General features: G+C 49.2%; 1 pseudogene; it reads left to right on the forward strand.

The window, feature by feature from the left end:
* Nucleotides 1–7,900: 7,900 nt before the first annotated feature.
* Nucleotides 7,901–8,019, forward strand: LOC143931177 (5S ribosomal RNA; annotated as a pseudogene).
* The last annotated feature ends 4,501 nt before the right edge of the window (nt 8,020–12,520 follow it).

The raw sequence follows: 12,520 nt of genomic DNA on the forward strand, positions 1-12,520 counted from the left end.
CGGGAGTGTGTTTTGGGTAGCGATCAGGTGACTGACTTTCAACTAAACCCCTATAGTGGGATGTGACATAAATTCTGTGGGTAAATACTTATGGCACCACATGGCGCTTCTTAGCGGAATACGGGAGTGAGCTTAGAAAGTTTGTTTCGATTCCAGTCCAATACACGCCCCAGATGGGAGGCCAGGTAGTAGCGTCGCAAGTCAGGGAGAACCAACCCTCCCTGTTGTTTAGACAATGTCAGCTGTGACCGCTTAAGTCTGGGATTTTTGTGGGCCCAGTTAAATTGAGTGAGCAAGGATTGAGCTTGCTTAAAAAACAGGACTGGAATCTGGATCGGGAGAGCTTGGAAAAGATAAGTAAATTTAGGGAGTATGTTCATTTTAATGAGATTGCATCTCCTGAACCAGGAATGGAGGCCAGAATGCCACCCGTGAAGCAAACTGCGGATCTTAGTGACAAGGGGTGGGGGGAAGTTCAACATAAACGTACGCGCGATGTCCGGTGGAATGTAAGTACCTAAGTACTTAAGGGCTGTATGGGTCCATTTAAATCGAAAATTGGACTGTAAGTCTATTAACGTTTGCGGGGGGACTGCAACCCCCATGGCCTTTGATTTCACGAAGTATCCCGTATATCTGGAATTCCCGAAGGAGATTTGGCAAGGAAACTCTGGGATTCGTCAGCGAGAACAGCATGTCATCCACGTAGGCAGATATCTTGCACTCAATAGTACCCATTTGGAGTCCCGTTATGTCTGAGTTTTGTCGAATTGTGGAGAGAAAGGGTTCCAATGACATTCCTGATGTCAAGGGGAGATGAGAGAACCCCATTCGCTTTGACTTGAGCTGAAGGGCGTGAGTATATCTTACTTATCCATGCCAGCATCCGTTCACTCAGACCTATATGGCGAAGGACCGAGAACATTAATGTCCATTTGACCCGATCAAAAGCCTTCTCAGCATCAGTACTCATGAAAAGACAAGGGGTCCCAGATGACTTTGCTTTATGGATCAGGGCAAGCACCTTAATGGTGTTGTCCCTATCTTCCCTGGTGGGAATAAAACCTAACTGGTCAATATGTATAAGGGACTGCAAGTGATGTGCCAATCACGTGGCGAGGATTTTAGAGAATAGTTTTAGGACCGAATTTAGGAGGGAAATGGGTCTGTAGCTCCCACATAGGCCCTCCTTAGGTATCAACGCGATGTGGGCTCTAAGGGTATCCTCAGGAAAATCCCCATTCGAGCTCAGAGTATTAAATAAATTCACCAAGCGCGGGCCGAGAATAGGGAGGAAGGTCTTAAATTATTGTGCGGTATATCCGTCAGGGCCCGGAGCCTTACCCACCTTCGGAGGTCCCACCGCCGTCTGGACTTCTTCCAGTGTGATCGGGTCCTCCAAGTACTCCCGTGATTCCGATGAGAGGGTTGGTAGACCAGAACCGGTTACATATCTGTCTATATTGTCCTGTCCAGACCCTGAATCGGGCAGGTTGTAGAGATCAGAGTAACATTTTTCAAAGACTTCGGCTATTTGGGTTGGGGTAGAGGCCCTCTGGCCATTCTCATCTATCAACTGTGGTATGTAAGAGCCAGATTTCAACTCCTTTACTGACCTGGCTAAGATTTTTCCACATTTGTCCCCTGACTCCTACGTCAGTTTACGACAAAACTGGAGTGCCGCTTTCGCTTTATAATGGAGTAGGTCAGCAATATGGGTACGGAGTGTCCCCAATTCAATCTCTAAGGTCCGTAAGGGGGTATGTTTATGTTTCGCTTCCACAGAGGCAAGTTCACGAAACAGATTAGCAAGCTGTTCCTTCCGTGTTCGTTTGATGCGCGCCCTGTGCCTGATAAGTACCCTGCGGAGTACTGACTTGTGAGCCTCCCAAATTATCCCCGGGTCACAGTCCTGCGTTTAGTTTTCTTGGAAATAAAGGTCCAATTCCCTGGTCACATCTGCTAAAACTTCCGGTATCTGGAGGAGGCTCTCATTAAGGTGCCAGAATAGAGACCTAGGTGAGGGGTTCCTAGAGAGGGTGTAGGTAAGGGCTACAGGAGCGTGGTCGGACCAAGTAATATGGCCGATGGAGGAAGAGCTCACCAAGTGCAGTTGGTCATGTGGAATCAAGAAGAAGTCTATCCTCAAGTATGATTTGTGAGGGGAAGAGCAAAAAGAGCAGTCCCTTTCCCCAGAGTGTTGCAGACGCCAGACATCAACTAATTGGTCATTCAGTAAACACTTAGTAATCCGCTTTCTAGAGGAAATGAGGAGCGAGGAGCAAGAGGCAGAAGTGTCAACCGATGGCGAAAGGGGACATTAAAGTCCCCACCTAATATCAACTGGCCCTCCCGAAAGTCACATAATCTGTGCAGGGTAGTTCTGAGAAACGTGTCTTGGTGATCATTGGGAGCGTACACAGTGGCAAATGTAAAAAGGCGCTCTCCAATGTGGCCCCTAAGAAAAAGATATCGGCCCCCAGGGTCCACCAGAGAATCCTGGGGAACCCAGGGGAGCCTGCTAGAGATCAGAATGGAGACTCCCTTGGTCTTAGAGGAGGGGTTAGTAGAGTGGTAGACCTTAGGGAAGGATCTCGACCATAGAAAGGGGAGGGTAGTATTTTTAAAATGTGTTTCTTGTATAAAGGCCACATCAGTACAGGAAGTCTTCAGTTCTCACAGGAGGATCCACCGTTTTTCAGGGGAGTTCAGTCCCTTAACGTTTAGAGAGGTGACCTTGACTGAGTCTGCCATCGCTCCTCGGGGAGGGGGAGGGGGAGGGGGACGTCAGAGAAAAGCAAAGAAAGTTGAACCAAGGTAGGTTTTGGGTAGGTAATGCATGGCGGGAACTAAGGGGGAGAAAGGAAGGGCAAATGGAAGGAAAGGTAAAGGGAAAAAGAGGCCGGGCACCTCAACCCCAGGGGGAGAGGGAAATTAAGGGTTGTCCGCACTCAACAGTACAGGAAGGGTATACTAAAACAGCACAATTATGCTATAGCGCTTACCAGATGTACACTGGGTTTAAAGCGCTGTCCTACTTGGGTTGGTGGGTAGACAGGTCGGAGAGGGAGCCCCCGAATCCTAGTCCCCCCAGTCTCGGCAGTGGTAAATGTCACGTCTGATACCGGTATGCAAATAAAAGACAATCAGTAACATCATATAACCAAAAAACAATAGTATAACCAAAACAGAGGTAGAGCATATAACTGTCAGCACTGAGGGGTCGCCTCGGCTTGCACTAAACGTAGGCATGCACGAGGGAGCCCGTCACAACAGAAAAGGCATCACAGAATGGGATCCACCACCCCCCGTCCCATACCCCTAAAGTACATGCAGTCCCCGAACAAATGCATTTCTCCCTTTGGCAGATTGTCCTCTCCTTACCCCCTCTCCCCCGTCCACGCCCCGGGGGGAAAAGGGGCAGGGAAGGGGGGAAAGGGGGAGTGGAAGGGGGGAAAGGGGGAGGGAAAGGAGGGGAGGGAAAGGAGGGGAGGGAAAGGAGGGAAGGGAAAGGAGGGAAGGGAAGGGTGGGAAGGGGGGGGGGGAGGGAGGGGGGAAACCGGGGAGAGGGGACAAAAATGCGGAAATGTCAAGTCCTTTAGCGCACTCCCACCAGCAAACACCCGGACCCCATAAATTTCAACTCCTCCCCTCCATGGTCACCACATCAAGATGAAAGAGGAGCAGCCCTGGTCGGTGCATAGAAAATCCGGCAGGCAAGGGGCTGGGGCCATCCAACGGGAGACTTCACCCGAGCAGCAGTCCTGGGGCCCGCCAATTAGTGTCTCTCCTGCATCGCCATCGGGGGCTGTGTAGAGCATCCAGAGGGAGGCTGGGACTGCCCAAACAGTAAGGGGTAAATCCTCCAGGGGGGTCAAGAGTCACCCTGGAGGGAAGCAGTGTCTCGTACCAATAGGCTCAATAAATAAGTCATCCAGGGTCCCCGAAAGCTGCAGAAGGCAATGTCGGCAAAGAGTAGGTGGGAGCCAGAGGGGGGGACGAGGGGCGCAACCAGGGGGAGGGGACACATATGCGGGAATGTCAGGCCCTTCCAGTACAGCGCACTAGGTATCACTCAGACCCCCCAAAGTGCAACTCCCCCATCTCAAGACTCCAGAAGGGAAGATGAGCCGCCCTGGACTGTACATGAAAGAACTTGCTGGCAAGGGGTTGGGGCCATCATCCCTTCCTCCAATGGGAGATGCCACCGGCATGACAGCCCCGTGTCCTGTCAAGTGGTGCCCCTCTGACAATGTCGTTGTGGTATATGTGGAGCATCCAGGGAGAGGCAGGGACCACCCAAACAGTGAGGGGTAAAGCCTCCAAGGGGGACTGGTGTCAGACAGGAGGATAGCGGTGTCTTGTACAAGTTGGTTAATTAGACAAGTCATCCAGTGTGTTCCTGTGAGCAGCCGAAGGAAAGGTCGGTAAGGATTATGAATGGGTGGGGGCCAGGGAGTGCATAAAACTGCCACCAGATGACCGGGCAGAGAGGGCAAGGGGATGAAAGTCAGATCTGGTAGGTGGGGGCAGGGGTGAGGAGTGTCCCTCATATTACTCACGTTGGCCATCCCTTGAAGCTGAGCGCTCTGCATACCCAGGACCTGAGCCCCCTATTTTCGTGGGATGAGCACTATAGGAGGATCGCTACGGATGATTTCATGACCTGAAGACTTGCGGGAGATTACATACTAGATGTATGATTATCTGGTTTGCTAACCTACAGGCCCATATGACTCGAGCGGTGTAAGCCTTCCTCTGAGTCCACGTCATTTGGTAAGCCTCCTCTCCCCTTCTTTATCACGGTGGTGGTGGTATTCTACACATCAGAAGTTGAATTTCACCTTTTTTCACGTCACCTCAAGTTTGGAATTGTGATTGATATTACACATTTCAAGGACTGTTAGACGTTCACTTGATGGACTGTATATGTTAAATTAATTTTATTTACCTTAACCTTTTGTGTGCATGAGGTTCATGCACTCTTCCACCTGGGAGTAAAATCTCTTAATATACAACGGAATTTACACATAATTTCTTTTTTTTGAAGTGTATGTAATTTTCTTTGCTTGAATTAGTGCCTTACTGGTTCATGTGGTTTGTTGCCACCTAAGCGCCACACTTTTTTGTTTTAATTTGGGCCTGGTTTGTACCTGGATGGGAGACCGCCTGGGTTTTCCAAATGCTGCAGGCTTCTTTTTATGTTGTTGACTTGTTTTTTTTGTTTGTTTCCCAAGGTGACCATCTTGGCGTTTGTCAAGAGGGTTGAGCGTGCATTTGATCTCAGAGGCTAAGCAGGGTTGGGACCTGGTTAGTACCTGGATGGGAGACCGCCTGGGATTTCTCGATGCCATAGGCTTTAGTTTTAAGTTGTTGGCATTGACTTATTTTTTTTAATTTTATTATTCTTTTATTAAGTAGAACATAAATATAACAGTCAACCATACAGCATGACCCAGGGTCACAATTACATGGTAACAAAAAATAGGCAGCCAAATAACTCTGGGTTCTCAGAGGGGAGTCCTACGGTTTCATGCAGAAAAGAGAGAAACCCCACCTCCGACATGTAGTACAGAACTACTGAGTAACGGAGTAGTGCAGCTCCGTTCAGACAAATGTAATCATGGAGAACAACTGGGACCACAGCGAGCCAGCTTATCATGACCTACGTGAACCAGAGTAAAATATGAGCCGGTCATGTCCAGAACCCTGGGGTTCTTCTGGGTCCCGAAGGCTAGTAAGGAGACAAGGCATAGTCAAAAGGGAGGACGGGGGAAGAAGAGAGTGCAAAGACAGAGAGAGAGGAGGTGGGGGGATGGCGGCGGGAAAAAAAGAAAAATAAAGACAAAAAGGGAGGGGGGGAATGCCACCCAGGGCAGACATGGCCTACGTAGGTAAACGTTAGATGTTCAGTCGTTTTCTGGGACAGAGGCACTGCTCATCTCCCGAACGTAGTCTCGAGTACCAGTAAAATACCTCCAGGGCCTCCATGTAACACTAAATGCCTCTTCAGTGTTGTGAAGGGTGGCGGTCAATTCTTCCATCCGGAGAATATGATTGACTTTGGAATACCACAGCACCTTGGATGGGGGCTGAGGCTGCCTCCACAGTGCGGGAATGCAGGCCCGGGCAGCATTCAGGAGTTGCATCGTGAGGGTTTTTTTGTATTTTCGAACAGGCTGTTCGGTCAAGTGTAGAAGGCACGCTGCTGGGAACCCAAAAGTTCCTCAAGGCCGGGCATGCCCAGAAAAGGTGTCCCATGGCCCCCGTATCTGAATTTCACCTCCAACAAACATCCGGGATCGATCTATCCATTTTATTCAGAAGGTATGGGACTCTATACCAGCGTGAGACTATCTTGTATCCTGATTCTTGATATTGGTTTGCGATGGAAGCTTTATGTACTAAGGTCAGGATCTTCCCTATCTGTTGTGGGGTAAATGTGATGCCTAAGTCCCTGTCCCATTTGTGGATAAATGGTGGGGGTCGACTCCTCCTCCTGACTACTCAATAGGTTGTACAGGAGGGAGAGGGTGTGTCGCACAGGTTCCCTTTTGTGACAGATGGATTCATAGGGTGTCAGGTCTCTAGGAGTGTCGGGGGCCCTTTGTATGGCCAGAAGAAAGTGACGAAGTTGATAAGCACTAAACAAGTCAAGCGGAGGGTCAGAAAGCTCGGCGACAGTTTGCGTGGTCGGGAGCCCTCCCGAGGGCCACACCTCTCCCAGACGCTGTTTCCCCACCACTGTCAACTGTCGCAGTTTCTTGCTGGTAAATCCCGGTGGGAAGTCTGGATAACCTATAACCGGAGTCATTGGTGATGGCAGGGGAGCAATGTGTGTGCAGCGGAACAACCTCCGCACAACAGCCAACGTAGCTCCCACTACATGCCCAAATAAAGTCCCGGAGCAGCACCTGAGTTGTCTGAAAAAAATTGGGGGTAACCAGATCGGTAATGTCTGGAACATGTATAAGATCCGCGGGAGGGCCGTCATTTTGAATGCATTACAGCGCCCGAACCAGGTCAGTGTTAAAGCATGCCAGTTTCCCAAATCAGAATTCAGTCTATCCAGGAGAGGGACAAAATTAAGAGGAGCGGAGCCTCTTGGCCTCACCATCCGGGACAGATATATTCAATACAGCTGACTTGGCGCAATTGATTTTATAGTTTGATAGGCTGCCGTATCGCTGTAGAGACGCAAGTATATTTGGGAAGCAAAATGTGTGGATTGGAGACGGAAAAAATTAGATCGTCAGCGTACGCCGCAATTTTGTGGTGTGGTGTGCCGAGGGTTTGGATATGCCAGTAATATTCGGGTCATTCCGAACGTGACACATAAGTGGTTCCAGTGTCAGAATAAAAATGAGGGGAGACAGAGGGCACCCCTGCCTCGTCCCATTAGTTATGGGGAAAGAGTCCGAGCACCACTCGTTCACTCGTACCGCTGCCGGCGGCGTGGAGTAAAGCGGGTTGAGAGTGCCTGAAGAGATTGTCTATGGCCACATCACTCTGAAAGCACCCAATCTCGTCTGATCTTGGAGGCTAAGACGAGTCGGGCCTGGTTAGTACCTGTAGGCTTCTTTTTATGTTGTTGGCGTTGATTCGTTTTTTTTTTTTGCTTGTTTCCCAAGGTGACCATCTTGGCATTTGTCAAGAGGGTTGAGAGTGCCCAAAGAGATCGCTTACAGCAGCATCACCCTGAAAGAGCCCTATCTCTTCTCTTCTCTGAGGCTAAGAAGGGTTGGGCCTAGTTAGTACCTGGATGGGAGATGGCGTTGGAATACCAGGTGCCGTATTCTTCTTTTTATGTTGTTGACATTGACCTGTTTTTTTTTTCACTTGTTTCCCAAGGTGACCATCTTGGCGTTTGTCAAGAGGGTTGAAAGTGCCCGAAGAGATCACCTATGGCCCCATCACCCTGAAAGCACCCAATCTCGTCTGATCTTGGATGCTAAACAGTGACGGGCCTGGTTAGTACCTGGATGGGAGACCGCCTGGGAATACCAGGTGCCATAGGCTTTTTTTTTATTTCTTTTTATTTAGTAATATGCGACATACAATGCAAAGACAACTTCACAGAATGTGTGATACAAATAGTTACAAACAAACGATCATATTGCATGGATATCAGAGCCAATGGTAAGAAGTTCGAGGAGAATAGCACGTGTACAGCTTTGCGGTCATATGAAGATGAGATTAAAGCTCCATCTCGTTGGGATCCTCTACCACTTCAAATATTATTGATACTAGCCCTGCTACCCTCGAAGAGTTTAGATATCCATAGATAGGGGAAGAGTATTGTGTAGTAGTCAAATGGGGTCGGAACAAATACATTTTCTTTTCCCTTTTTTGAGTTAAGAAGGGAAATAGTAGAACTGAAAGGAGGGAGAAGGGGAAAGAGAAGATTGGGGAAGGAAATGGCAGAAAAGAAAAATAAGGGGTAAGGGGGTGTCGTGGGTAGAGTGGATAGGGTGGGACCCCACCCCTCCCAGGGAGCAAGAGACGCCCTCGGCTCACCAGCTCATCAGCTGTCCAACGTTTGGAACAGCGATCTCCAACGATCACCATGAGCTTACTATGTCTCGCGGAGGTATTCTTCCGAAAAGCGAAACTGGGTCCAGTAGAACCATCTGTTCCCATGCTCCTCCGTTTTATCCCTCATTGCGGCAGTCAGGTCTTCCATTCGTTCAATATCATTTACCCTTGCGAACCACTGGGTCACCATTGGAGCAGATTGCTCTTTCCACTGACTTGGGATGCAGGCCCTAGCTGCATTGAGGAGATGTTTAAGTAAGGACTTATGATAACGCTTTCTCGACATAGGAGTTAGATTGAGAAGAACTGCTGCGGGATCATTGGCTAAGGAAATGTCTGTGAACTTGTGGATGAGTCTCAGGACAGGCTGCCAGAATGTTTGTAATTTAGGGCATTCCCAAAAAATGTGGAGAATGGTGCCAGCATGTTGCCCACAGTGACAGCAGCGGTCAGATTGACCTGGGAATATTTTGGCCAACACCACCGGTGTACGATACCAGCGTGTGATCAGCTTATATGAGATCTCCTGATATTTACTGCAGAGTGACGACTTACAGTGGTGTGAAAAAGTGTTTGCCCCCTTCCTCATTTCCTGTTCCTTTGCATGTTTGTCACACTTAAGTGTTTCGGAACATCAAACCAATTTAAACAATAGTCAAGGACAACACAAGTAAACACAAAATGCAATTTGTAAATGAAGGTGTTTATTATTAAAGGTGAAAAAAAATCCAAACCATCATGGTCCTGTGTGAAAAAGTGATTGCCCCCTAAACCTAATAACTGGTTGGGCCACCCTTAGCAGCAACAACTGCAACCAAGCGTTTGCGATAACGTGCAATGAGGCTTTTACAGCGTCCTGGAGGAATTTTGGCCCACTCATCTTTGCAGAATTGTCCTAATTCAGTTACATTAGAGGGTTTTCGAGCATGAACGGCCTTTTTAAGGTCATACCACAACATCTCAATAGGATTCAGGTCAGGACTTTGGCTAGGCCACTCCAAAGTCTTCATTTTGTTTTTCTTCAGCCATTCGGTGGTGGACTTGCTGGTGTGTTTAGGATCATTGTCCTGCTGCAGAACCCAAGTTCGTTTCAGCTTGAGTACACGAACAGATGGTCGGACATTCTCCTTCAGGATCTCTTGGTAGACAGCAGAATTCATAGTTCCTTTTATCACGGCAAGTCTTCCAGGTCCTGAAGCAGCAAAACAGCCCCAGACCATCACACTACCACCACCACATTTTACTGTTGGTATAATGTTCTTTTTCTGAAATGCAGTGTTCCTTCTACGCCAGATATACTTGGACACACACCTTCCAAAGAGTTCCACTTTTGTCTCATCGGTCCACAAAATGTTGTCCCAAAAGTCTTGGGGATCATCAAGATGTGTTGTGGAGAAATTGAGACGAGCTTTGATGTTCTTTTTGCTCAGCAGTGGTTTTCTCCTTGGAACTCTGCCATGCAGGCCATTTTTGCCCAGTCTTTTCCTGATGGTGGAGGCATGAACGCTGACCTTAACTGAGGCAAGTGAGGCCTGCAGTTCCTTGGACGTTGTTGTGGGGTCTTTTGTGACCTCTGGGATGAGTCGTCGCTGCGCTCTTGGGGTAATTTTGGGCGGCCGGCCACTCCTGGGAAGGTTCACCACTGTTCCATGTCTTCGCCATTTGTGGATAATGGCTCTCACTGTGGTTCGCTGGATTCCCAAAGCTTTGGAAATGGCTTTATAACCCTTTCCAGACTGATAGATCTCAATTACTTTCTTTCTCAATTGTTACTGAATTTCTTTGGGTCTCGGCATGATGTGTAGCTTTTAAGGATCTTCTAGTGGACCTTACTGTGTCAAGCAGGTCCTATTTAAGTGATGCCTTGATTGTGAACAGGTGTGGCAATAATCAGGCCTGGGTGTGGCTAGAGAAATTGAACTCAGGTGTGGACAACCACAGTTATAGTACCGTATATACTCGAGTATAGGCCGACCCGAATATAAGCCGAGGTCCCCAATTTACCCCCAAAAAACTGGAAAAAATTATTGACTCGTGTATAAGCCGAGGGTGAGACATGCCTGTCCATCCCTGTGTGTCGTCCATCCCTGTGTGTGTCCATGCATCCGTGTGTGTGTGTGTCCATGCATCCGTGTGTGTGTGTGTGTGTCCATGCATCCGTGTGTGTGTGTGTGTGTCCATGCATCCGTGTGTGTGTGTGTCCATCCATCCCTGTGTGTGTGCATGCATCCGTGTGTGTGTGTGTGTGTGTGTGTGTGTGTGTGTCCATGCATCCGTGTGTGTCCATCCATCCCTGTGTGTGCATGCATCCGTGTGTGTGTGTGTGTGTGTGTGTGTGTGTGTGTGTGTGTGTCCGTGCAGCCTACCTGTGTCCAGCCTGCCTGTGTCCGTCCAGCCTGTGTCCGTCCAGCCTGTGTCCGTCCCGGCCTGCGTCCCGTCCCGGCCTGCGTCCCGTCCCGGCCTGCGTCCCGTCCCGGCCTGCGTCCCGGCCCGTCCCGCAGCTCTTCGTCGGTGGCCATTCTAGGATTCAAAAGCCGCGCCTCCGTCGGTGATAGGCGGAACACTCAATTTCCCACTGACTGCTGGGAAATTGAGTGTTCCGCCTATCGGATGTCCGTGATAGGCGGAACACTCAATTTCCCAGCAGTCAGTGGTCCGCCTATCATGGACGTCCGCTCATCCTCATACTACGGACGAGGATGAGAGGACGTCCGTGATAGGCGGAACACAGACTGCTGGGAAATTCAGTGTTCCGCCTATCACAGGCGAAGGCGGAGACGGAGGCGCGGCCTTTGAATCCTAGAATGGCCGCTGTCTGTCTGCTCGACACGCTGATCGGGCAGACAGACAGCGATGACTCGAGTATAAGCCGAGGGGGGCACTTTCAGCCTCAAAAAAGAGGCTGAAAATCTCGGCTTATACTCGAGTATATACGGTATTTTTAAACAAGGGGGGCAATCACTTTTTCACACAGGGCCATGATGGTTTGGATTTTTTTTCACCTTTAATAATAAACACCTTCATTTACAAATTGCATTTTGTGTTTACTTGTGTTGTCCTTGACTATTGTTTAAATTGGTTTGATGTTCCGAAACACTTAAGTGTGACAAACATGCAAAGGAACAGGAAATGAGGAAGGGGGCAAACACTTTTTCACACCACTGTATGGGCGAAAAAGAGTATTCTGTCCTTCTGTGGTTTGGAGAATGTAGTTTGTAAGTCCCTTTTCCATTTAGCTAGGAAGGGTGGATCCGTGGAGGATTGTGCGTCTGTCAGGATTTGGTAGGACCTAGAGAGGGAACCACGAATTGGGCCATCATCCAGGCAAAGTTCCTCGAAGGGGTGGAATTGTCTAGAGAAGAACGAATGGTTAGGTAGTGATCCGAGGAAATGGATTAGCTGTCTAGCTCTCCAGCTATCCATTGCAACAGGTACTTGCTCTAGCAGTATGGTCCCCATGGGAATCAAGCCCGTGGGTCCAAGAAATAGGGCTGCTCTCAGAAGCCCTTTCGGGGCTTGCCTGGTAAAGGCCTGGTCAGACAGGCCCGGAGGGAATCTAGGATGTCCAATAATTGGGGTCATAGGAGAAGGGAAGTTAGTCAGGTGGGAAAGGTGAAAAAAACTATCCATCTCGGTGAGCGAGGGGCCAATTAACGGGTGAGTAGTCACACAGGGCTCCAATGGCCTCCCCGCCCAAGGCATACCAGCCAGTGGAACCCACGCCATCTCCTGCTCTAGCTTGACCCATAGCTTCAGTTCCCCATGCCGGTGTCTTATCACATATGGTCCCCCATCGCATAGTGTCCGCTGTGTACTGCGCATGTGCAGTACACAGCAACACAGATTCTGAAAATTGCCGAGCATGAACGGCGCCTGCGCACTGAGTCCAGGTTCTATCCCTACTATCCAAGTGGACATAGAGTAAGAATATAAAAGAGCCGAGCGCAGCGAGGCTGAGCCCGAAGCGCGGCGAGGCTGAGCCCGA

This window comes from Lithobates pipiens, unplaced genomic scaffold (assembly GCF_037356315.1).
Source record: "Lithobates pipiens isolate NorthernLeopardFrog02 unplaced genomic scaffold, aLitPip1_a1.2 Scaffold_25, whole genome shotgun sequence".
Taxonomy (NCBI): Eukaryota; Metazoa; Chordata; class Amphibia; order Anura; family Ranidae; genus Lithobates; species Lithobates pipiens.